The sequence below is a fragment of the Trachurus trachurus genome (genome assembly GCF_905171665.1).
Source record: "Trachurus trachurus genome assembly, chromosome: 11".
Taxonomy (NCBI): domain Eukaryota; kingdom Metazoa; phylum Chordata; class Actinopteri; order Carangiformes; family Carangidae; genus Trachurus; species Trachurus trachurus.
The window spans coordinates 8841639-8864007 of NC_139904.1; the positions used below are offsets into that span (position 1 = coordinate 8841639).

Here is a 22369-nt window from a genome sequence, read left to right on the forward strand (position 1 = left end):
ATGGACAGATTTAGGCCCATCTGTAAAGCAATTGTGTACACACAAATGACGACATAAACATCAACAAATGAATACTGCAGTCCTGTGTTATTATCACTTTTTATTTGAACTTACAAATGACTAATTTGTACATGGTTCTCCAGATAAAAAAATGTTATAAAAATAATAATGTTTGTGACAAATGACCAGCATTAAATCGTTTCAATTCAACACCTCCCAGGTGTCCACACTGAGACCGTTCGGGCTACAAACTATTACGGCTCTCAACAACACACTTGTGCTTTTTCAGACGTGCCTGTCTGGTGAATCGCTTCCCGCACACCGCGCAGCTGTACGGTTTCTCCCCCGTGTGCACCTTCATGTGACACGTCAGGTTCCCCTTCTGCGTGAACTGTTTGCCACACACCGAGCAGGTGAAGGGTTTCTCCCCCGTGTGGAGCCGGAGGTGGTGCACCAACGGTCCACTCTGTGTGAACCTTTTACTGCAAATGGTGCAACCAAACGGTTTCTCTCCGGTGTGACATCTCATGTGCCTCCGCAGTGTCCCCATGTGGCCAAATATTTTACCGCACTCAGAGCAGGTGAGGGATTTTGCTTTACGCTCCCCATCACCTGTCGGGACTACGTTATGTAACGTATTTAAAACAGTCTCTGGGTCTCTGGTCTCCATCCAATAAAAATTCCTGTCTTCTATGTGTTTTGAAGTCTGGAAATTATTGACTTTTTGTAAAAGTTTATCAGAAACTGAGTTTCTGTCTAGTTCTGGTCTCATACATTCCTCCTCTTCAGTTTCAGATTTCAAATACTCTCCCTCTCTGTTCTCCTCAGTCTGACTCTGATGAAGCTGCAAGGTCTGAGCTTTTTCATCATCATCATCATCATCATCATCATCATCATCATCATCATCATCATCATCATCCTCTCTCTTCACAGGGTCGGCAGTGGATGTGAACATGGTGCCATCAGCCTCCTCCAGTCCTTGAAGCTGCTCTTCATCCAGACTGGTCCACAGCTCCTCCTCCTGTTCCTCTTTAATGCATGGATGCTGTGGTGGGTCGTGCTGGTCCAGACTGGAGCTCCACTGCTGCTGCTCCTCAGAGGAAACATCTGCTCGACTCACCAAGAGCTTCTGAACTTCTGCATGAAACCCTGAAGTACAGACAAACGGATACTATGATGAATTTATGTTGACCCAACATTTGAGGGAATAGCCTATCTTGAAACCTATTATATCTCATAATATTTGCCATTATGGAACAAGTAATTGATCAGCCTACCAATCTAATTTCCTGTTAACAAGCAAAAAACATTGTATCCTCTTACATTTCTGTTTTCATTTCTATCTTAATTGACATTGTCTTTCAGTGTCAGTTAATAAAGCACAGGCTTAGATGGATTTTTTTTTCTGTATCACACTTATATTTTCCATGACTTTTCTCAGTCTTTAATTTACTTTGAAGTAGAGATGGTTTCTCCTCTTCCATTTTCACAGGGTCGGCAGTGGATGTGAACATGGTGCCATCAGCCTCCTCTAGTCCTTGAAGCTGCTCTTCATCCAGACTGGTCCACAGCTCCTCCTCCTGTTCCTCTTTAATGTGTGGAGGCTGTGGTGGGTCGTGCTGGTCCAGACTGGAGCTCCACTGCTGCTGCTCCTCGGAGGAAACATCTGCTCGACTCACCAAGAGCTTCTGAACATCTGCATGAAACCCTGAAGTACAGACAAACGGATACTAGGATGAATTTATGTTGACCCAACATTTGAGGGAATATCTTGAAACCTATTATATCTCATAATATTTGCCATTATGGAACAACTTGTTGATCAGCCTGCCAATCTAATTTCCTATTAACAAGCAAAAAACATTTTATCCTCTTACATTTCTGTTTTCATTTCTATCTTAATTGACATTGCCTTTCAGTGTCAGTTAATGAAGCACATGCTTAGATTAATTTTATTCTGTATCACACTTATTATACTGTATTTTCCATGACTGTTCCCAGTCTTTAATTTACTTTGAAGTAGAGATGGTTTCTCCTCTTCCATTTTCACAGGGTCGGCAGTGGATGTGAACATGGTGCCATCAGCCTCCTCCAGTCCTTGAAGCTGCTCTTCATCCAGACTGGTCCACAGCTCCTCCTCCTGTTCCTCTTTAATGCATGGAGGCTGTGGTGGGTCGTGCTGGTCCAGACTGGAGCTCCACTGCTGCTGCTCCTCAGAGGAAACATCTGCTCGACTCACTAAGAGCTTCTGACCATCTGTATGAAAGTACAGACAAACATGGATACTATGATGAATTTATGTTGACCCAACATGAACACGTTTTATTAATTTGAGGGAATATCTTGAAACCTATATACGTATCTCATAATATTTGCCATTATGGAACAAGTAATTGATTAGCCTGGCAATCTAATTTCCTATTAACAAGCAAAAAACATTTTATCCTCTTTTTATTCTGTACCACACTTATTATATTTTCCATCACTATTCCCAGTCTTTGATTTACTGTGTTTGGTTACTCACTGATGTAAACAGACTGACCAAAGTGACAGAAACCCATATCACAAAATGCACAAGCTGCTGCCTCCAAAATGACCACAGAGGTAAATCATTATTTCGGATAGAAAGTTTTTCCACCAGTAGTTTTGACTTGTACCTGACTGCCCACTGCACCTGCCATATTGTGTGTGCTTTTTGTTGACTGCATGGTCTGATAGACTGTAAAACTAAATGACCCTCTGATAATTAAATTTTCCAGAACTTGTAAGACAGTCTGACCCCCACCCTGAAACTTTGTCTCTGAAACAATGGAAGTTTTCCCCAGACTGGATGTAACCAGTGTATTATACCCTTTGATTATAAATTATTAGTGATTTAATCAATCATCTATGTTAGAGTTTCACCATTTGATGAATGTCTCTAATCACTCTGAAGTGTTTCCTAAATGTTGCATGTCTGATGGTCTCAGTGCGAGAAGTACAAAAGAGTGATTCATTGTCATATGAAAAGACCCCCTGATGATCAAAGGTCTCCAGATGTGAATGGTCCCATTTGGTGTAGTTGTTTAGAAGTGTCTTTGAGCAAGGACCTCACCCATGAGTTGATCTGCATACCAGAACTCCCACACATCGAGTGTGCTGCATCATCTGTTTCTTATTGTTACTGTTGGCTATAGTTCGTTCACTTTGTGCATCACAATAAACTGGAATGTTAACCTTCATTTCTAATATTGCCTTGGTGAGACTTTTGTTCTAAATAGTTAAGAATCTTTGGTCTTTAGTTATATGGTAAGTTTCATTTGGTAACATTCATACCCTCTTAACCTCTGAGTTGAATAGAAAAGATTGAGTATCATGTCCTTTAACTATTGAGTTATATTTTATGACCTGAATATCTCAACCCAGGTGTCAGGGCTGTTCTTCTATGTTAAGAAGGTCACTGAATAGTTTAAGTCTGCCATCGCTGAACTAAGTTAGTCTTAAAGATCTGAGTTATGGCTGCTATTCATATCCTTAACCTCTGAGTTGGACAGACAAGATTAGAGTATCATGTTCTTACACCTCTGAATACTTCAACAGGGCTATTCTCCCATGTTAAGAAGGTCACTGATGGTTTTACAGTAATATACCATCTCTGAACTAAGACTGATGCCAGACTTCTTAACAATAGAATTTAGCCTAATAAGGGTTTACATTTTTAATGACTGATTGACTTTTAGTTATTTTTAAATGGAGTAAGAGATTAAATAAATATTTACTTTATTTTGAAAACCTCCGTTTAAAGACAATATACTACATATTGGGGAGATATTGATATGTCTCGGACTCTAACAACGCGACAGATGTTCCCAGCGGTGCAGTGTGGTGGAGAGAGGACGTAAGTTACGCACCTGTTTCCTTCCCCGTGGTGTGCGTCTCCGGTGTGGGAGCCACGTCCAGCAGCAGCAGCCTGCGGCGGCGGCGGCGGCGGCTCGTCTCCTCCTCGCACTCGGCTATTGTTTGGTCCAGAAGTCCGAAGATCTCCTCCACAGCCGCGGTCAGTCGCTGCTGGATGTGGACCTTCAGAGTCTGCATCCTGGACATGGTTCACACAGAGTCAGGGCGGAGGACGGAGCTTGACGGTGTTTGTTGTTGGATCCAGCTGCCTGTGGCCTGTCGTAGTCTCCTAGTCAGAGAATTGATCTAACAGAGTGGCGACACCGAAGATAAACCTATTTTGCCCCCTTGGTTGCGCGCGCACCTAGTATTGTTTGTACACAAGAAAAATGGCGGACATAATTCTGACCAACTTCCGGGTTATGGGGCCTTCATCTTCCTGTGGTGCTGGACCACGTCTATTTACTGTAATGATACTGGCTGGGTGTGTTTTGAACGTTATTTCACACTATGTGGGTTTGATTAAACATCTTTGATGCTTTTGCTGCTTACAGTTTTTCAGTTGGTTTGGCTCATTTCCTGAAACAGAAATTACATTCTCAAAACTCTCAGATCATTTGGCAAAACAGTGTTACAGTTCAGCACAACACCCTGAGGAAGACCTGTGTGAGGTCGAAACGTCGGTCCTTTTTTAATAGCCTATATATTTTTTTTTCTACATCGAGGCTATGAGTTGAGCGACTGCTTTTTTCTTCCTTCACAGTTCAGCACAACACCATAGATCACTTGCAAAAGCACAACTCTCTCTCAAAATAGTTCACTCATGTGTCAAGAGACAAAATTTCATTTTCATACAAATTAGTCAGTGCCCCCAAAATGCATCGTCCCTTTGGCATTGTGTGAGCACTGCAAGTCAAAATGTTTAGATGTTCTGTCACTATGGCAGAGGACCATTGAAATATTCCTCATGTCCACCTCTCAGTCTAAGCCCAGTGCTTCATTGACAATAGTTACTGTACTAGTTCTTTTTTTTTAACAGAATACAATTGTGTAGTAGCCTACAAGGTTTGCCATCACACATTGCACTCATGCTACTAAGAAAGGGTAACCATTTTTACACACATGATGTAACTTCCATACATCAGAGTAGTACTGTAATATAAACACACACAAAAATAAGGAAAATTATGAGTAGCCTACTGCTGTAAATACATAGGCTATATGGTATTCATGGTTTCATGTTCTTGACTAATTTTGACAATTGAACAGACTATTGTGCATGTGATGACATATAGGCTATTGATGCTGACATGTTTTAGAGAGAACAACCATTAGACTGAGAATCAATCAATCAGTTTAGATCAACAAGATCTATTCACTTGGAAATTGTGCTAACTGCAGGCTATCTGTACTTAATCATTTGCAAAGATGTACAAAGACATTTGCAATTTGATAAAATGCATGAGAAATACAATTCTGTTGTGAACATTTTCCAAGTGGTTTGGAGATTTGTCCATATTGTTTTGAGAATGTAATTTCTGTTTCGAAAAATGAGCCAAACCATGAGAAAAACTGTAATATAGGCCTATTGCTTTACTCCTCTTTTTATTTTATATATGCCTTTTTTTCTTTTTCTTTTTTTTTTTTTACTGTAGGCTAATTTTCAATTTGGAGTTTAAAGAAAAAACAAAAAAAAACAATGCAGTGAAACAAGTTTATCATGTACCCACACTACAATAATATGATTTGTTTTATTTTTGTCAAGTGAATTCAAGAGTAATAAACCTCATTAAGACATTCTCTTTAGGTTAAAGGTCTTGTTATGTTTTTTCACTATATTGATTTTATTTTTTATCCAATTTTCTTCCTTTTATAGCTTTGTTATTGGTTTCCGTTTTTGATAGTGGTTGTTCATAGGCCTACAGAGCAGGATGTAGCTACACTTTGTGAAGCATGTGTAGGCCTACATGTGACCATGACTTGGTGTTGAAAATCTACTGCACAAACCTCTCAGGTAAACTTAGACATACTGTACTTACTAAATTTAATCACTAGATGGCAGCAGATTAACACGGATCAAATTCACATTTTGAGACTTGAATTTGGATCTGAAATTGTTTAACTTGACATTAGAGATACAAAATACAGTCAAGTCAACAAAAGCTGAAGAGTGCATTAATCCAATTTGTGGTGGTAAAAATGTTTTCTGTTCTTTCAATAAAATAATTAAAAAGAAAGTCTTTACACGTCATCTGTCTTTCTTGAGTTTTAATAAGCATTCATGAATGGCGTCACACACATGCCTCTAATATGATGAGGGAAAAAAATAAGTGTTAAACTAACTCTAACTCAAACATAATAATCATGAATATAAAAAAAACATGTGATTCTTAATGTAAAACACAGTAAAAATGGAAATACACTCATGCAAATGATTATATAAAAGAATAATGAATGAAAAAAGTGAGTATCACAAATGAAAATGATGATTTCAATCCATGGTAATTGTGATTTTGCTAATCAACCTACTAAACAATCAACTTTATTGATTACATCACTCTGGGAAAAATGAATAACAAGAAGAGTAAAAACTTAAAGGAGGTGTGTCCTGTGGTTTCAGGTGTGTGTTATAGTGTCAGTGCTCGCACGTGTCTGGAGTGTGGTTTGGTCTGCCGGCTCAGTGTCGTCCCCTTCTGCCACAGATGAAACAGCTATCACCATCTCTGCGGCCGCGGTCAGCATTTCTGCGGCACCTGTCCTGGAGTCTGTGCACGCGGTCATCCAGTCTGTGCACGCGATCATCAAAACTGCGTTCGTGGTCGTCATTCCTGCGCTCTCCCCACTTTCCCCTCTTCTCCTTCTCCAGTTTGCGGAGCTGCTCCAGTTGCAGTTTTTTCTCCAACTTTCTCGTCGCTTCTCTCTTTTCCCTTTCCTGAATATCAGCTTCTGCACCGATTGCATGAATTTCAAGTTCCCTAAGACGCGCAATTCTCCATGTTAGGAAATCTTTGCGAACTGTGTCAGTAATCTCGGGTCTTAGTCCTAGTAGGAAAAGACAGCGCAGTTGGCATGTGTATCTGTCCTTACGTCTGCCCTCGGCTTCTGCCTCAGTCAGTCCAACATAGAGCATCACTGCTTGTCTCAGGCGGTCCAGAAAAGCAGAGGCAGTCTCCTCCGCTTCCTGTGTGATGCATGCAACTGTATCCCAGTCCAAGCAGACAGGGAACTCTTCCTTCAACTTTCTTATCAGCTGTTGAATAACTCCTCTGTATTCCCTGTTGCTGTCATGGTTGATGTCATGGTGGAGCATCCTGAGATTGTCAGCTGGTTGGAGCACATTGGAGACTTAATGCCAGTCATTTTTCATGTGTAATTTCAGCATCCATCTCAGGTCATCAATTGTAGGTCTGTATGCTTCGATTAACACACTCAGTCTTTCTGCAAACTTCTCTCCCCCCACCATCAGACGTGGCAGCTGCGCACAGGCCTCACGCATATCACTCATTCTCCACGGCCTGTAGATGAGCTGTATGTCCCCATTCCCCCCCGCCACCTCCAGCAAGGGAGCAATCAGCTGTGTATTTTCATTGTCCTCCTCACTCTCATCGTTCTTTGCCCTTTGTTTAAAGTCTTGTCCAGAGCGCGTTGAGGAGTCGGGTGTCACGTCACGGCCTTTGCCTGTGCTCTTTTTATTTTTTGAGTCCAGCAGCTTTGGGGACAGCTTTGTCTCTTCCGGTGGCGCCGATGCGACCACTGATGTTGGGGAGGCAGCTGCTTCGTTGTCCAGGTACGGTGGGGGCAGGTCCTGTCTGCGGGCGTGGAGCTGGGCATGGTGGGGCAGAGTCCAGGTCCGAATCCAGTTTCAGACACTGCGCCATGACATCCTCGGGGCCCTGTCTGTGCTTTGCCTCCCTCATCCAGCAGGAAAAGGCTGACCAGTTTACCTGAAACTCCAGCTTTTTACCTCTCTGCCAGTCTCACCTCTAAAGCCTCCAGCTGTTTGACACTCAGGCTGCCTGTTTTCGGGAAACTGCACTGCTTGACCCACAGATCTAACTGGGCTACACTCTCCATCCCATAATTAACTGACATGAATCTCACGTTGGGAGCACAATAATCAGGCTTAATGTCCTCCGTGGGAGGTTTACTCTTTCTAGATCCCATGACTATGCACTCCAAGATATTTTAGCAGTATCCAGGAAAAAATAATAATTTTCGAAATTTTAGTTGAATTATTATCTCTAATAAATTTAGAACATTTTAGATGAACAATTAAACTAAATAAACTTACCAAAAATACTCACAATCAAAGAAAAATAATTTGAATGGTCAATTTACTTTACTTCAATTTAGATTTTTTCAAATTATCAACATTAATTTAAAATGTATCCCAGACAGTCAGACATTTACCTTTTCTGGCCCCTTCAAAAATATGTGAAGGGCAGAGTAGTCACGTCACTCGGCCCTCGACCAGAGACCTCGAATCTCCTACAGTTAGCGCGAGCCCGGTCTTCTCCTGCACCTGTCAATTCTTTCCCCAGGGGAAAGAACCGGTGCCGGCACGTCACGGCTACTCTCGATCAGTAGGTGGAGAAGAGCTGGAACTGGACCAAAGGATTACTTTGGTCCAGTTCCGTCGGTGAGGGGACTCCCAGGTTTCCAGATGTCAGGCCCTCTTCTCAACCTTCCTTTGTGGGGGAGTTTGAGGTTTCCAAGAGCCTATAGGCCCTTGTTGTGTGCACTCTAAGCACCTTTGTGTCCAGAATCACAGAATCCGCTCACAGATGAGGTCCTTTTGTGGTCTCCAGATTTGTGGTGGCAAAAATGTTTTCTGTTTCAATAAAAGAATTAAAAAGAAAGTCTCCACACATCGGCTGTCTGTTTTAATAAGCATTCATGAATGGAGTCACACACATGCAACTGAACAGCACATGGTGGGTGAGTGAACAGAAGATGTTCTCAGACTCACTATTTTTATAGTTCCCAAAACACTGAACAGCAGACAAAATATATGACACTCTGGTGGTTCTGCCTAGCTTCACCACGGACACAACAATCCCTTGTAAAACATGACACTCTGCCTTGGGAGCGTCCCTGGCTCCTAACCTTTAACCCAGTGGTTCCCAACCATTTTTGCATACGTATTTGGCCTGTTTAAAAGTTAATTCTGAATCTTCTGAAATTTAATTTGTACTTTCAATTGTGTTCCACGGCTTCATGGCTTGACTCAAAAACACTCAGATCAGTCACAACAGTGAATCCAGTCATTGGATCCCCCAGGTGGGAGGTGGACTGTTTAAAGTTCAAGAGGAAAACTGATGGAGACGCTATCATTAATAAATTCATGTCACTGTGGGTTTAGAGTTTAACCTTTAAGAGTTAGATTTTTCATGTTTGAGTTTTTGTTGTTGTTGTTGTTTTGTTTTTTCAAAGAAAACGTGTAAATATGTGACGACAAGTGTGAGTGAAATGTGTTTTATATTGAATTGTTGACTTGTCAGTGAGTGTAATGGATGTAATGTGTTTAGTGGTGTGGACAGCTGCTTCAGAGAGCAGAAACATGTGGAATGTGTTTCATTTAAAGTGTCAGTGTAGAAAAATGTGTGTGTGTGTGTGTGTCCTCAGTGAACTGTATCAGTCTCTGCAGTATCTTCCAGCTGCAGCAGTCAGTTCAGTTTCTGTTCTGTTTGACTGAGGGAGGTTTTTGTACGACGCTTTTTCACTGTGTGAACACGTTCTTACTGTTCAACCAGTGATAACTCTTACAGTAGTAAACTGCTGCATCTTCAGCCTGGACTCCACTGATGCTCAGAGTGAAGTCAGTCCCAGTTCCACTGCCTGTAAAACGACCTGGAATCCCTGATGCTCGCTCAATTATGTAGGAAATAAGTAGCTTTGGAGATTCTCCATTTCTTTGTTGGTACCAGTGTAAAACTTCTTTACCACTTGAACTACCCACAGAAACCTTTTGACTGACCCTACAGTTGATGGTGACTGAGCCTCCTACAGCAGATCTCACTGCTCCAGACTGAGTCACTGTGACCTGACCTCTGGACTCTGAGGACACAGAGACAGAAAGATAAAACAGAGTCATGGTTTTGTGGGCTTCATTTCAGAGGGACAGATGTTGATAGAGGAGTTGGATTCTCTGGACTTTACCTGTGAAGCAGCAGCAGAGGAGAGTCCAGATGAGGACGGAGACCAAAGTCATGTTTTTGATGAGGAGGATTTCTGTGTCTTGTGTTGTCATGAAGGACAGCTGTCAGTCATCCAGTCTTCAACTCTCAGGACTATAAACTCTCCCAGAGCACTGGAGCATGGTGCTGCTGATGCAAAGTGGCTCTCTATGGAAATGCTCTGACTCCAACAGGGACTGGGATCAATCCGATCCTGCTGATTATCAGTGGATGAGTCTGATTATTTTTGATTGTCAATGGATGAATCAGTTGATCAGGGTATTGATGATCAATGTGTTAACACTCATTTCAGCATGATTTCTTTAAACTATCAATGGAAAAATTGAAGTAAAAAAAACAACTAAAATCACTGTTACATTAGCAAAAAAATGGATCAAACTAAAAAATGTAGTTTTAGAATAAAATTTCTTTCAATTTATCAGCCTCAATTAACCTCTTTTCCAAGTAAATTTAGTTCATTGGCAATATTATTTTAAGACGTTAAATATTTCCTTATCGGACAGTTATTTACTAAATCTGAACATCATCGTTCTTTTTCTTTAGTGTTTCACATCAAAAAGAAAATAAACAGAGTTTTTCTGCTGAGTTTTTTTGATTCAGAGTCAGAGAGCCGTGTCTCTACAGTGAGAGGTTTTTGTACGACGGGCTCAATGACTTTGTATCACTGTGGTACACGTTCGGTGGAGGAACCAGACTGAATGTTGACTGTAAGTACATTTGACTCTTAATAACTCAAATGTTGTCTTACTTGATTTATTTAATCTCTGTAGATATCATTTTTACATTCTAGTTTTACATTCTATATTTGGTTTTTAATATAACTTTACTTATTCTTCATGTCGTCAATGTTAAGTCCTCAAAATGTTCCTCACTTAACTTTCATGTTGTCTTCGGTCATGCGGGTTAAATATTTTGTCGGAGAAATTTAAAATTCAATTTTGAATTTCTCATAGAGATTCAGAGAAATTTATATTCAAGGACTTTGTTTTTCAGTACTGAGACAAATCTTCCTCAATCTATTTGATTTAAATTTTTATCAATGTAATGTAAAAAAAAACTTAAATTGTACTCGTAGTGGCCTGTTGAAAAGCATATGTGATTAATTTGATGAGATTTAACGTGTGAATCAGTTGTTAATAAAGTTCATATTTAATGGACAGAGTGAACAGATTCAATTTTAGTCTTTTCTGTTTTAGATAAACAATATTTCAGACGCTGTAAAACAATTTAAATCTGATATTTCTTGTATTCATTCGTATATATTTTAAGTTTAATAAGACAGATGAAATACTAACACAAGAGAAACTTTGAACTTTTTATCTTTAGCACTGAAACCCATCTGTTGCCATGGTTCAGCAGTGATGCCTGTATGTTGCTATGGTTACTGTGCTGAGGGAGGGAAGTGAAAAACTGAAAAAAGTAGTTTCTCTCTGGGTCAACTTTCTTAATGTGGTCTCTCTCTCTCTGTCTCCTCCTCCAGTGGGTCGAGTGGCCCCCACCCTGACGGTGCTGCCCCCCTCCAGTGAGGAGCTGCAGCAGCAGGGGAAGGCCACGCTCATGTGCCTGGCCAACAAGGGCTTCCCCTCAGACTGGAGTCTGGTCTGGAAGGTGGACGGCAGCAGCAGCAGCAGCAGCTGGGAGGAGAGCAGGAGCCCCGTGGTGCTGGGGAAGGACGGCCTCTACAGCTGGAGCAGCACCCTGAGGCTCCCTGCAGACCAGTGGAGGAAGCTGGGCTCTGTGACCTGTGAGGCCACCCAGGGCTCCCAGTCTCCGCTCTCAGAGACACTGAGGAGAGACCAGTGTCCCCAGTCCTGATCTGACTCACTGGGACTCTGATACTGGTTTTACTCTGCTCCTGCTCTCTCTCTCTTTGATTTCACATGCTTCACTAACAATATTTACCAGCTTCTCTCAGTGTTTCAATGTTGTTTCTGTTTTTACACATAATAAAAATCTGATCATCACATCATTTGTTTTCATGTGTTTTCATTTAACGTGTCCATGACGACTTATTGTTTCTGTGTGATGAGTTCAGGGAGAAAGTCTAGGATGATGAAAAAAAGTTGTCCACACAAACTGTAAGTTCATCCTGTAGTGTGTATAAACTCAGTAAGATCTTATCATTACTGTTTAGTTGATCAGTATCAATATAATGCTTTCAAGTGTTTCCTCTATTGTTGCTATTCTCAATCACAGATATTTACACATGCATCATCTGATGAGCTGAAAAACAAATACACCTAAACAAACTGAGAAAAGTATTTAGAAAACTGAAAAATTCACATTGAAACACAAAGCAGAGCATAGCTAATATGTCTAACAGTAAAATAACAAGTAATTATTTTATGTGAATATATTAATAAATCTAGTTGTATATTAGTAAAATTTTACAACTAATTTAATCAAAAAATGAGTTCATCTTCATGAAATACAATTGTTAGAAAAATCAATATTCTTTCTTTCAGTGTTCATGTCATCAAACTTCACTTGAGGTTTTTGTTCATGTAGAGCAGATTGTTTCAAACTCCTTTTCTATCAGTCTAGTAACAGTGAATCATTTTTGTGTCAAGTATTTAGTGTTAAATGTTCATAATGGATCATTATTAAGTATGATTTAGTTAAACTTGTATTGTTTTAGTTTCAGTGCAGCTGTTGAGTCAGATCAGTTCCTCTGCAGCTGAGGGAGGTTTTTGTACGACGCTTTTTCACCATGTGAGCGGTATGTAACCACTCTGCCCACATTAATAAACTCCTGAGTCTTCAGCCTGAACTCCACTGCTGTTCAGAGTGAAGTCAGTCCCAGATCCACGTCCACTGAAACGATCTGAAACTCCAGACTGACGGGTTGTAGCTTTATAAATCAGGAACTTAGTAGCTTCTCCAGGTTTCTGAAGGTACCAGTGGATCCAGTCACTAATACTCTGACTAGTTTGACATGTGATAGAAACAGTCTGACCAGGAACAACAGACTGAGATCCAGGAGTCTGAGTCAGGATGATGTCTCCTGATGAACCTGGAAAATATGAACAAGAGTTGAGAGAAGAGTTGTTGAGACAAATCCATCTTGGAGAAACATCAACATCCAAACAGAAGAGGATCATTTCTTGAACATGGAGAATAGATGGAAGAAGGTCAATGCTGCTGGTTTCAGTGTTTCTCCATCATAGCAGAACATCATTGTGGTGAACCTGGTTCCATCCTGAAGCAAAGTTTTCAGCAGAGAGTCTCACCCTGAACAAGGAGCCCCAGGGTGGCCAGCAGTAGAGTCACAGACATCATCATTGAGCTGCTGTGGTGTCAGTGGCTGTGAAAGGCCTGGACACACACTGATCAACACTGGCCTCTTAACGGCTGGGAGCAGAGAGGAAGGACACATATGCAAACACACAGAGTCACTCAACTGGAGCTGTCCTCAACACATCATGCTGTGTCCTCCTCACAACACACGGTCTGAACATAGAGCTGCTCCATTTAAAACTAATCTGTCACAAAGTGTATGCTGGATCTTTGCAGCTGATTAAAAATCAACAACATTTGTGCAGTTGATCGTTCAGTCTTGAACAACCCACACCTTCTATACTCAGCCTATTGGAGCCCACAACAGCCAGTGAACCTGGTTATGAGAGCACCAGAAGCTGTTAGTGAGACAGTCAGTGGATCAACAGAGGTGTTGATAGTTTGGACTGTGTAGGTCAATGGTACAGCAGGTTAGGGTTCATCTGTATGCAGATGATGTAACTATATAGGTTAATGGTGCTGAATGATTCCAGTGTGGTATAGTCATGTGGTGTTGGTAGATTCAAAGTTTAACCTGCAAGATTCAGATTTTACATTATTGTGTTATTTTCAAAGAAAATGTGTAAATTTGTAATTACAATTGTGAGTGAAGTGCATATTGCCTTGTTGACTCTATTCAGTGAGAGTGTAATGAATGTAATGTGTTCATTGTTGTGGACAGCTGCTTCAGAGAGCAGAGACAGAACGGAATGTGTTTCGTGGAAAGTGTCAATGTAGAAAAATGTGAGAAAGAAAGGAAAGAAAAAAAGTTACAACAGATGAAGACCATAGACTGTAAAAAGAATGGACGTAGCACCCGTGACGTCCCCCATTGGTTTGGGGGAGTCTGTTTTGTGCCGCTACTACGGGGGTTTGAGCCGCGCCATGTTGGATTCTACTTGCCATATTTGGAGCGGTGCGGCCGTTGGCCGGCCGAGAGCCCGCCCACTGGCCTCGTAGCAGCGGTCGCCGGACCTGTCACTCAACGGTTCTGCGCCCTAATTGGCCAGAACTTTAAACCTAATAATAGTAAAACGGTAGAGTTTAAAAAAAATTCACCCCCCTCAGAGTGTGTGCGGGGGTAGAAACTATCGATTGAGACCAAAAAAATAAAATGTACCAGGCTGTAAATATGTTTTTTTAAGCTGTAAAATCGGCTATTTTAACATGGGGCTCGATTGGAGTTGCTCCCTTCTGGAGCCAGCCCCCAGCGACAGCCGAGGGGATTGCAGCTTTTTGAACGCGGAAGTGAGCTTCACTTCTCAGACCGACAACTGCCCCCTTGATGAAGACGTAAACTGTGTGTGTGTGTGTGTGTGTGTGTGTGTGTGTGTGTGTGTGTGTGTGTGTGTGTGTGTGTGTGTGTGTGTGTGTGTGTGTGTGTGTGTGTGTGTGTGTGTGTGTGTCTTCAGTGAACTGTATCAGTCTCTGCAGTATCTACCAGCTGCAGCAGTCAGTTCAGTTTCTGTTCACTTTGACTGAGGGAGGTTTTTGTACGACGCTTTTTCACTGTGTGAACACACCACCACTGTGATAACTCTGACAGTAGTAAACTGCTGCATCTTCAGCCTGGACTCCACTGATGCTCAGAGTGAAGTCAGAGTTTGATCCACTGCCTGTAAAACGATCTGCAATCCCAGATGCTCGAGTGGAAGCATAGTAAATGAGGAGTTTAGGTTTTTCTCCATCTCTCTGTTGGTACCAGGCTAAAATGTGGTCTGGTCTGCTATAATAAACATCCTGACTGGTTCTACAGTTGATGGTGACTGAGCCTCCTACAGCAGATCTCACTGCTCCAGACTGAGTCACTGTGACCTGACCTCTGGACTCTGAGGACACAGAGACAGAAAGATAAAACAGAGTCATGGTTTTGTGGGCTTCATTTCAGAGGGACAGATGTTGATAGAGGAGTTGGATTCTCTGGACTTTACCTGTGAAGCAGCAGCAGAGGAGAGTCCAGATGAGGACGGAGACCAAAGTCATGTTTTTGATGAGGAGGATTTCTGTGTCTTGTGTTGTCATGAAGGACAGCTGTCAGTCATCCAGTCTTCAACTCTCAGGACTATAAACTCTCCCAGAGCACTGGAGCATGGTGCTGCTGATGCAAAGTGGCTCTCTATGGAAATGCTCTGACTGACTCCAACAGGGACTGGGATCAATCTGATCATGCTGATTATCAATAGATCAAATAAGTGATTAGGGTATTGATTGAAAAGCTGACACTGAATGTGCTTTTGTGAATTTTCATTCAGATACATTTATTATAAAACCAAATTTTGTCTGTTTGTATGTAATGCTAGAAAGACCACCTTTAGTTGGAAATATATTGAAAAATATAAATATTTAATACTTATTATGATTCAGAGAAATATTATCAATTGTTAGATTTCAACATTTTGAAAAACAGGAAGTGATTTATTAGAGTTTGTTGTTGTCAGAGTCAGAGAGCCGTGTCTCTGTACAGTGAGAGGTTTTTGTACGACGGCTCAGTCACTTTGTATCACTGTGGTACACGTTCGGTGGAGGAACCAGACTGGATGTTGGAAGTAAGTTCAATTTTTCATGTATTTTATCCAATCACACTTTCATTTTTTATCTAGAATCTAAATATGTTATTTTATGTCTTCATTTAAACCTTTTTTTTTTACTGAAATTTTCTGTTGACATCAAAAACTAGAGTTTTGTCTTTAAAGTGTAAATTATAAATCAGCACATTATCAGTGTTTTGGTCCATAGTAGAAATCATGTCATCAGATGTTTGGACGACAGAAACTTGAGGACTTGTAGTTGTAGTTGAGTCAGACAGAGTCAGAGCCTCAACTTTTCTTTTCACATGTTCCACTTCATTAGTGAAATGTGAACAATTTGAAGAGCAGGAAACATTCAAGAACAACAATCCTGCTGTAAAAACATGTTTTGTTACATTTAGTCTTTACATTTGAAACAGTTTAGAAGTTGAGTTGAAATGATTGTGAACAGTGAGACTGAAGTTTTCTGAGGCTGTTGGTTTCTTTTGGATTCATAGATGTCTGATGTTTAAATGTGGTCGTCACTTATTTGTGGCTCATAATGTCCTTTAACAGTAGATCTGATTAACTGTGGTGATCTTGATAGTAAATGTGTTGGATTATGAATGGACCATGACTTTCTAGAAAATTATATTTTAAATTTATTTTATTTTAAAACCCGTATTTATTTGTGTAATAGAAAGTGCAGTAAAATGCAGCAGTTGAAATGTAAAATCAGCTTCTTCAGTTTCCAGTGTACGTTGATATATTTAACTCATATGAGGACTCTTTCTGTGCTGATGTGCATGAGAGGTTTTTAAAGGGAAGTGAAACAATGTGTGAGTGAGTGAGTGACTGGTGGAGCAGAAAAACATCTGACAGAAACTCCTTCAAGGACAAAAGCAGCTCTCACACAGTAAAGGTGTCCAAGTGGCTGCTGTTGGATTGACACGTTGTGCTCTGTGTCTCCTATAGGTGATACCCGCCCCACCCTGACGGTGCTGCCCCCCTCCAGTGAGGAGCTGCAGCAGCAGGGGAAGGCCACGCTCATGTGCCTGGCCAACAAGGGCTTCCCCTCAGACTGGAGTCTGGTCTGGAAGGTGGACGGCAGCAGCAGCAGCAGCAGCTGGGAGGAGAGCAGGAGCCCCGGGGTGCTGGGGAAGGACGGCCTCTACAGCTGGAGCAGCACCCTGAGGCTCCCTGCAGACCAGTGGAGGAAGCTGGGCTCTGTGACCTGTGAGGCCACCCAGGGCTCCCAGTCTCCGCTCTCAGAGACTCTGAGGAGAGACCAGTGTCCCCAGTCCTGAGCTGACTCACTGGGACTCTGATACTGGTTTTACTCTGCTCCTGCTCTCTCTCTTTGATTTCACGTGTTTCATTAACAATATTTACCAGCTTCTCTCAGTGTTTCAATGTTGTTTCTGTTTTTACACATAATAAAAATCTGATCATCACATCATTTGTTTTCATGTGTTTTCATTGAACGTGTCCATGACAACTTATTGTTTCTCTGTGATGAGTTCACAGAGAAAGTCAAAGATTATGAAAATGTATATGCATATATACTGTAAATTGAACATGTATGTGTGTGTCATTGATTGACTGATCGAGCAGAATCAATGTTTCCATGTGTCCCCTCACTTTTTGCTTTTAAATCTTTACACTTGTCATCTGATGATGAACTGAAACACAAAGACACAAAGAAATGAAAAAAAGTAAACATGAATATTGTATTAAATTCTCCTGGTTCTTTGCAAAACAAAGCACAATAACAGTCAAATAAAGGCATGGTATATGTGAATATATTAATTAATATGTTATACGTAGTTGTATATCAATTTTAAAAAATCACAATTTATTTCATCAACAAGAGTTCATGTTCATAAAATATAGATTTGAGAAAAACAATATTCGTTTTTTTTGTGTTTCTTTCATCAAACTTCACCTACAGTAAATATTTTTTTGTTAAATATTTAGTCTTAAAATGTTCAAAGGGGATCTTTATTAACTATGTTTTAGTTTTAGTGCAGCTGTTGAGTCAGATCAGTTCCTCTGCAGCTGATGGAGGTTTTTGTACGACGCCTTTTCACTGTGTGAGTGGGTAGCCATTTCTGTGTTGACAGTAATAAACTCCCAAGTCTTCAGCCTGAACTCCACTGATGGTCAGAGTGAAGTCAGTCCCAGATCCACGTCCACTAAAACGATCTGAAACTCCAGACTGACGTGTTGTAGCTTCATAAATCAATAATTTGGGAGATTCTCCTTGTTTCTGAAGGTACCAGTGGAGCCAGGTATAAACATCTGCACTGGTTTGACATCTGATAGAAACAGTCTGACCAGGAACAACAGACTGAGATCCAGGAGTCTGAGTCAGGATTTTTTCTCCTGATGAACCTGGAAAACATGAACAAGAGGAGAAGAGTTGTTGAGACAAATTCATGTTATAGGAAGATTAACATCTAAACAGAAGAGGATCATTTCTTGAACATGGAGAATAGATGGAAGAAGGTCAATGCTGCTGGTTTCAGTGTTTCTCCATCATAGCAGAACATCATTGTGGTGAACCTGGTTCCATCCTGAAGCAAAGTTTTCAGCAGAGAGTCTCACCCTGAACAAGGAGCCCCAGGGTGGCCAGCAGTAGAGTCACAGACATCATCATTGAGCTGCTGTGGTGTCAGTGGCTGTGAAAGGCCTGGACACACACTGATCAACACTGGCCTCTTAACGGCTGGGAGCAGAGAGGAAGGACACATATGCAAACACACAGAGTCACTCAACTGGAGCTGTCCTCAACACATCATGCTGTGTCCTCCTCACAACACATGGTCTGAACATAGAGCTGCTCCATTTAAAACTAATCTGTCACAAAGTGTATGATGGATCTTTGCAGCTGATTAAAAACATTTGTGCAGTTGAACGTTCAGTCTTGAACATCCCACACCTTCTATACTCAGCCTATTGGAGGCCACAGCAGCCACTGAACCTGGTTATGAGAGCATCAGAAGCTGTTAGTGAGACAGTCAGTGGATCAACAGAGGTGTTGATAGTTTGGACTGTGTAGGTCAATGGTACAGCAGGTTAGGGTTCATCTGTATGCAGATGATGCAACTATTTAGGTTAATAGTGCTGAATGATTCCAGTGTGGTATAGTCATGGTTCCCTGTTGTGTTAGTAATACATTTGCGTCACTGTGGAGTTGGTAGATTCAAAGTTTAACCTACAAGATTCAGATTTTTCATTATTGTGTTATTTTCAAAGAAAATGTGTAAATTTGTAATGACAATTGTGAGTGAAGTGCATATTGCCTTGTTGACTCTATTCAGTGAGAGTGTAATGAATGTAATGTGTTCATTGTTGTGGACAGCTGCTTCAGAGAGCAGAGACAGAATGGAATGTGTTTCGTGGAAAGTGTCAATGTAGAAAAATGTGAGAAAGAAAGGAAAGAAAAAAAGTTCTGCTACAACAGATGAAGACGTAAACTGTGTGTGTGTGTGTGTGTGTGTGTGTGTGTGTGTGTGTGTGTGTGTGTGTGTGTGTGTGTGTGTGTGTCCTCAGCGAACTGTATCAGTCTCTGCAGTATCTTCCAGCTGCAGCAGTCAGTTCAGTTTCTGTTCACTTTGACTGAGGGAGGTTTTTGTACGACGCTTTTTCACTGTGTGAACACATAACCACTGTGATAACTCTGACAGTAGTAAACTGCTGCATCTTCAGCCTGGACTCCACTGATGCTCAGAGTGAAGTCAGAGTTTGATCCACTGCCTGTAAAACGACCTGGAATCCCCGATTCTCGAGTGGAAGCAAAGTAAATGAGGAGTTTAGGTTTTTCTCCATCTCTCTGTTGGTACCAGGCTAAAAGGTGGTTGCTGCTGTAAACATCAACATCCTGACTGGTTCTACAGTTGATGGTGACTGAGCCTCCTACAGCAGATCTCACTGCTCCAGACTGAGTCACTGTGACCTGACCTCTGGACTCTGAGGACACAGAGACAGAAAGATAAAACAGAGTCATGGTTTTGTGGGCTTCATTTCAGAGGGACAGATGTTGATAGAGGAGTTGGATTCTCTGGACTTTACCTGTGAAGCAGCAGCAGAGGAGAGTCCAGATGAGGACGGAGACCAAAGTCATGTTTTTGATGAGGAGGATTTCTGTGTCTTGTGTTGTCATGAAGGACAGCTGTCAGTCATCCAGTCTTCAACTCTCAGGACTATAAACTCTCCCAGAGCACTGGAGCATGGTGCTGCTGATGCAAAGTGGCTCTCTATGGAAATGCTCTGACTGACTCCAACAGGGACTGGGATCAATCTGATTATCCTGATTATCAATAAATCAATTAATTGATTAGGATATTAATTGAAAAGCTGACAATGAATATATTTTTGTGATTTTTCATTATTGTAAAACCAAATTTTGTCTGTTTGTATCTAATGCTAGAAAGACCACCGTTTGTTGGAAATATATTGAAAAATATAAATATCTAATAATAATTATAATTTAGAGAAATATTATCAATTCTTAGGTTTCAACATTTTGAAAAACAGGAAGTGATTTATTAGAGTTTGTTGTTGTCAGAGTCAGAGAGCCGTGTCTCTGTACAGTGAGAGGTTTTTGTACGACGGCTCAGTCACTTTGTATCACTGTGGTACACGTTCGGTGGAGGAACCAGACTGGATGTTGGAAGTAAGTTCAATTTGTAATGTCTTTTATTATGCCACTAAAAATGTTTTGTATGTCACACTTTAATTTTTTATCTAGAATCTAAATATGTTATTTTATGTCTTTATTTACACTTTTTCTTTCTCTGAAATTTTCTGTCGACATCAGAAACTAGAGTTTTGTCTTTAAAGTGTAAATTATAAGCACATTATCAGTGTTTTGGTCCATAATAGAAATCATTTCATCAGATGTTTGGACGACAGAAACTTGAGGACTTGTAGTTGTAGTTGAGTCAGACAGAGTCAGAGCCGTGTCTCTCTACACTGAGAGGTTTTTGTACGACCACTCAGTCACTTTGTATCACTGTGGTGGACTTTTGGTGGAGGAACCAGACTGGATGTTGGAAGTAAGTTTCTCATCAAATCTTCAATATTGTCTCATCAGTTCAGCTTCTAATTTCTGTCAGTGAACATTTGGAGCAGATAGATTTTACAGTAATCTGGATCAGCCCAGTGGAAATTTATGTTTGATTCTTCATTTCTCCTGTTTAACACATGAAGCTGAACTCGACGCTGAACTCGACTTTTCTTTTCACATGTTCCACTTCATTAGTGAAATGTGAACAATGTGAAGAGCAGGAAACATTCAAGAACAACAATCCTGCTGTAAAAACATGTTTTGTTACATTTAGTCTTTACATTTGAAACAGTTTGGAAGTTGAGTTGAAATGATTGTGAACAGTGAGACTGAAGTTTTCTGAGGCTGTTGGTTTCTTTTGGATTCATAGATGTCTGATGTTTAAATGTGGTCGTCACTTATTTGTGGCTCATAATGTCCTTTAACAGTAGATCTGATTAACTGTGGTGATCTTGATAGTAAATGTGTTGGATTATGAATGGACCATGACTTTGTAGAAAATTAGATTTTAAATTTATTAAATTAAAAAAAAAAACATATTTATTTGTGTAATATAAAGTGCAGTAAAATTGAGTTGAAATGTAAAATCAGCTTCTTCAGTTTCCAGTGTACTTTGATATATTTGACTCATATGAGGACTCTTTCTGTGCTGATGTGCATGAGAGGTTTTTAAAGGGAAGTGAAACAATGTGTGAGTGAGTGAGTGACTGGTGGAGCAGAAAAACATCTGACAGAAACTCCTTCAAGGACAAAAGCAGCTCTCACACAGTAAAGGTGTCCAAGTGGCTGCTGTTGGATTGACACGTTGTGCTCTGTGTCTCCTATAGGTGATACCCGCCCCACCCTGACGGTGCTGCCCCCCTCCAGTGAGGAGCTGCAGCAGCAGGGGAAGGCCACGCTCATGTGCCTGGCCAACAAGGGCTTCCCCTCAGACTGGAGTCTGGTCTGGAAGGTGGACGGCAGCAGCAGCAGCAGCAGCTGGGAGGAGAGCAGGAGCCCCGGGGTGCTGGGGAAGGACGGCCTCTACAGCTGGAGCAGCACCCTGAGGCTCCCTGCAGACCAGTGGAGGAAGCTGGGCTCTGTGACCTGTGAGGCCACCCAGGGCTCCCAGTCTCCGCTCTCAGAGACTCTGAGGAGAGACCAGTGTCCCCAGTCCTGAGCTGACTCACTGGGACTCTGATACTGGTTTTACTCTGCTCCTGCTCTCTGTCTCTTTGATTTCACATGCTTCACTAACAATATTTACCAGCTTCTCTCAGTGTTTCAATGTTGTTTCTGTTTTTACACATAATAAAAATCTGATCATCACATAATTTGTTTTCATGTGTTTTCATTTAACGTTTCCATGATGACTTATTATTCCTGTGTGATGAGTTCAGAGAGAAAGTCTAAGATTACGTCAAATACTTGTCCATGCATTGTAAGTTCATGTTGTAGTGTGT

General features: G+C 41.1%; 3 gene segments (V, D, J or C); all 3 read left to right on the forward strand.

Annotated features, from left to right (window-relative positions):
* Positions 1–10386: 10386 nt before the first annotated feature.
* LOC310993917 (Ig kappa-b4 chain C region-like) lies at positions 10387–12024 on the forward strand. The segment is given in 3 exons: positions 10387–10400; positions 10674–10780; positions 11554–12024.
* Positions 12025–16314: 4290 nt separating this feature from the next.
* On the forward strand, positions 16315–17163 carry LOC310993919 (Ig kappa-b4 chain C region-like). The segment is given in 2 exons: positions 16315–16327; positions 16832–17163.
* Positions 17164–19649: 2486 nt separating this feature from the next.
* On the forward strand, positions 19650–22226 carry LOC310993460 (Ig kappa-b4 chain C region-like). The segment is given in 2 exons: positions 19650–19712; positions 21755–22226.
* The last annotated feature ends 143 nt before the right edge of the window (positions 22227–22369 follow it).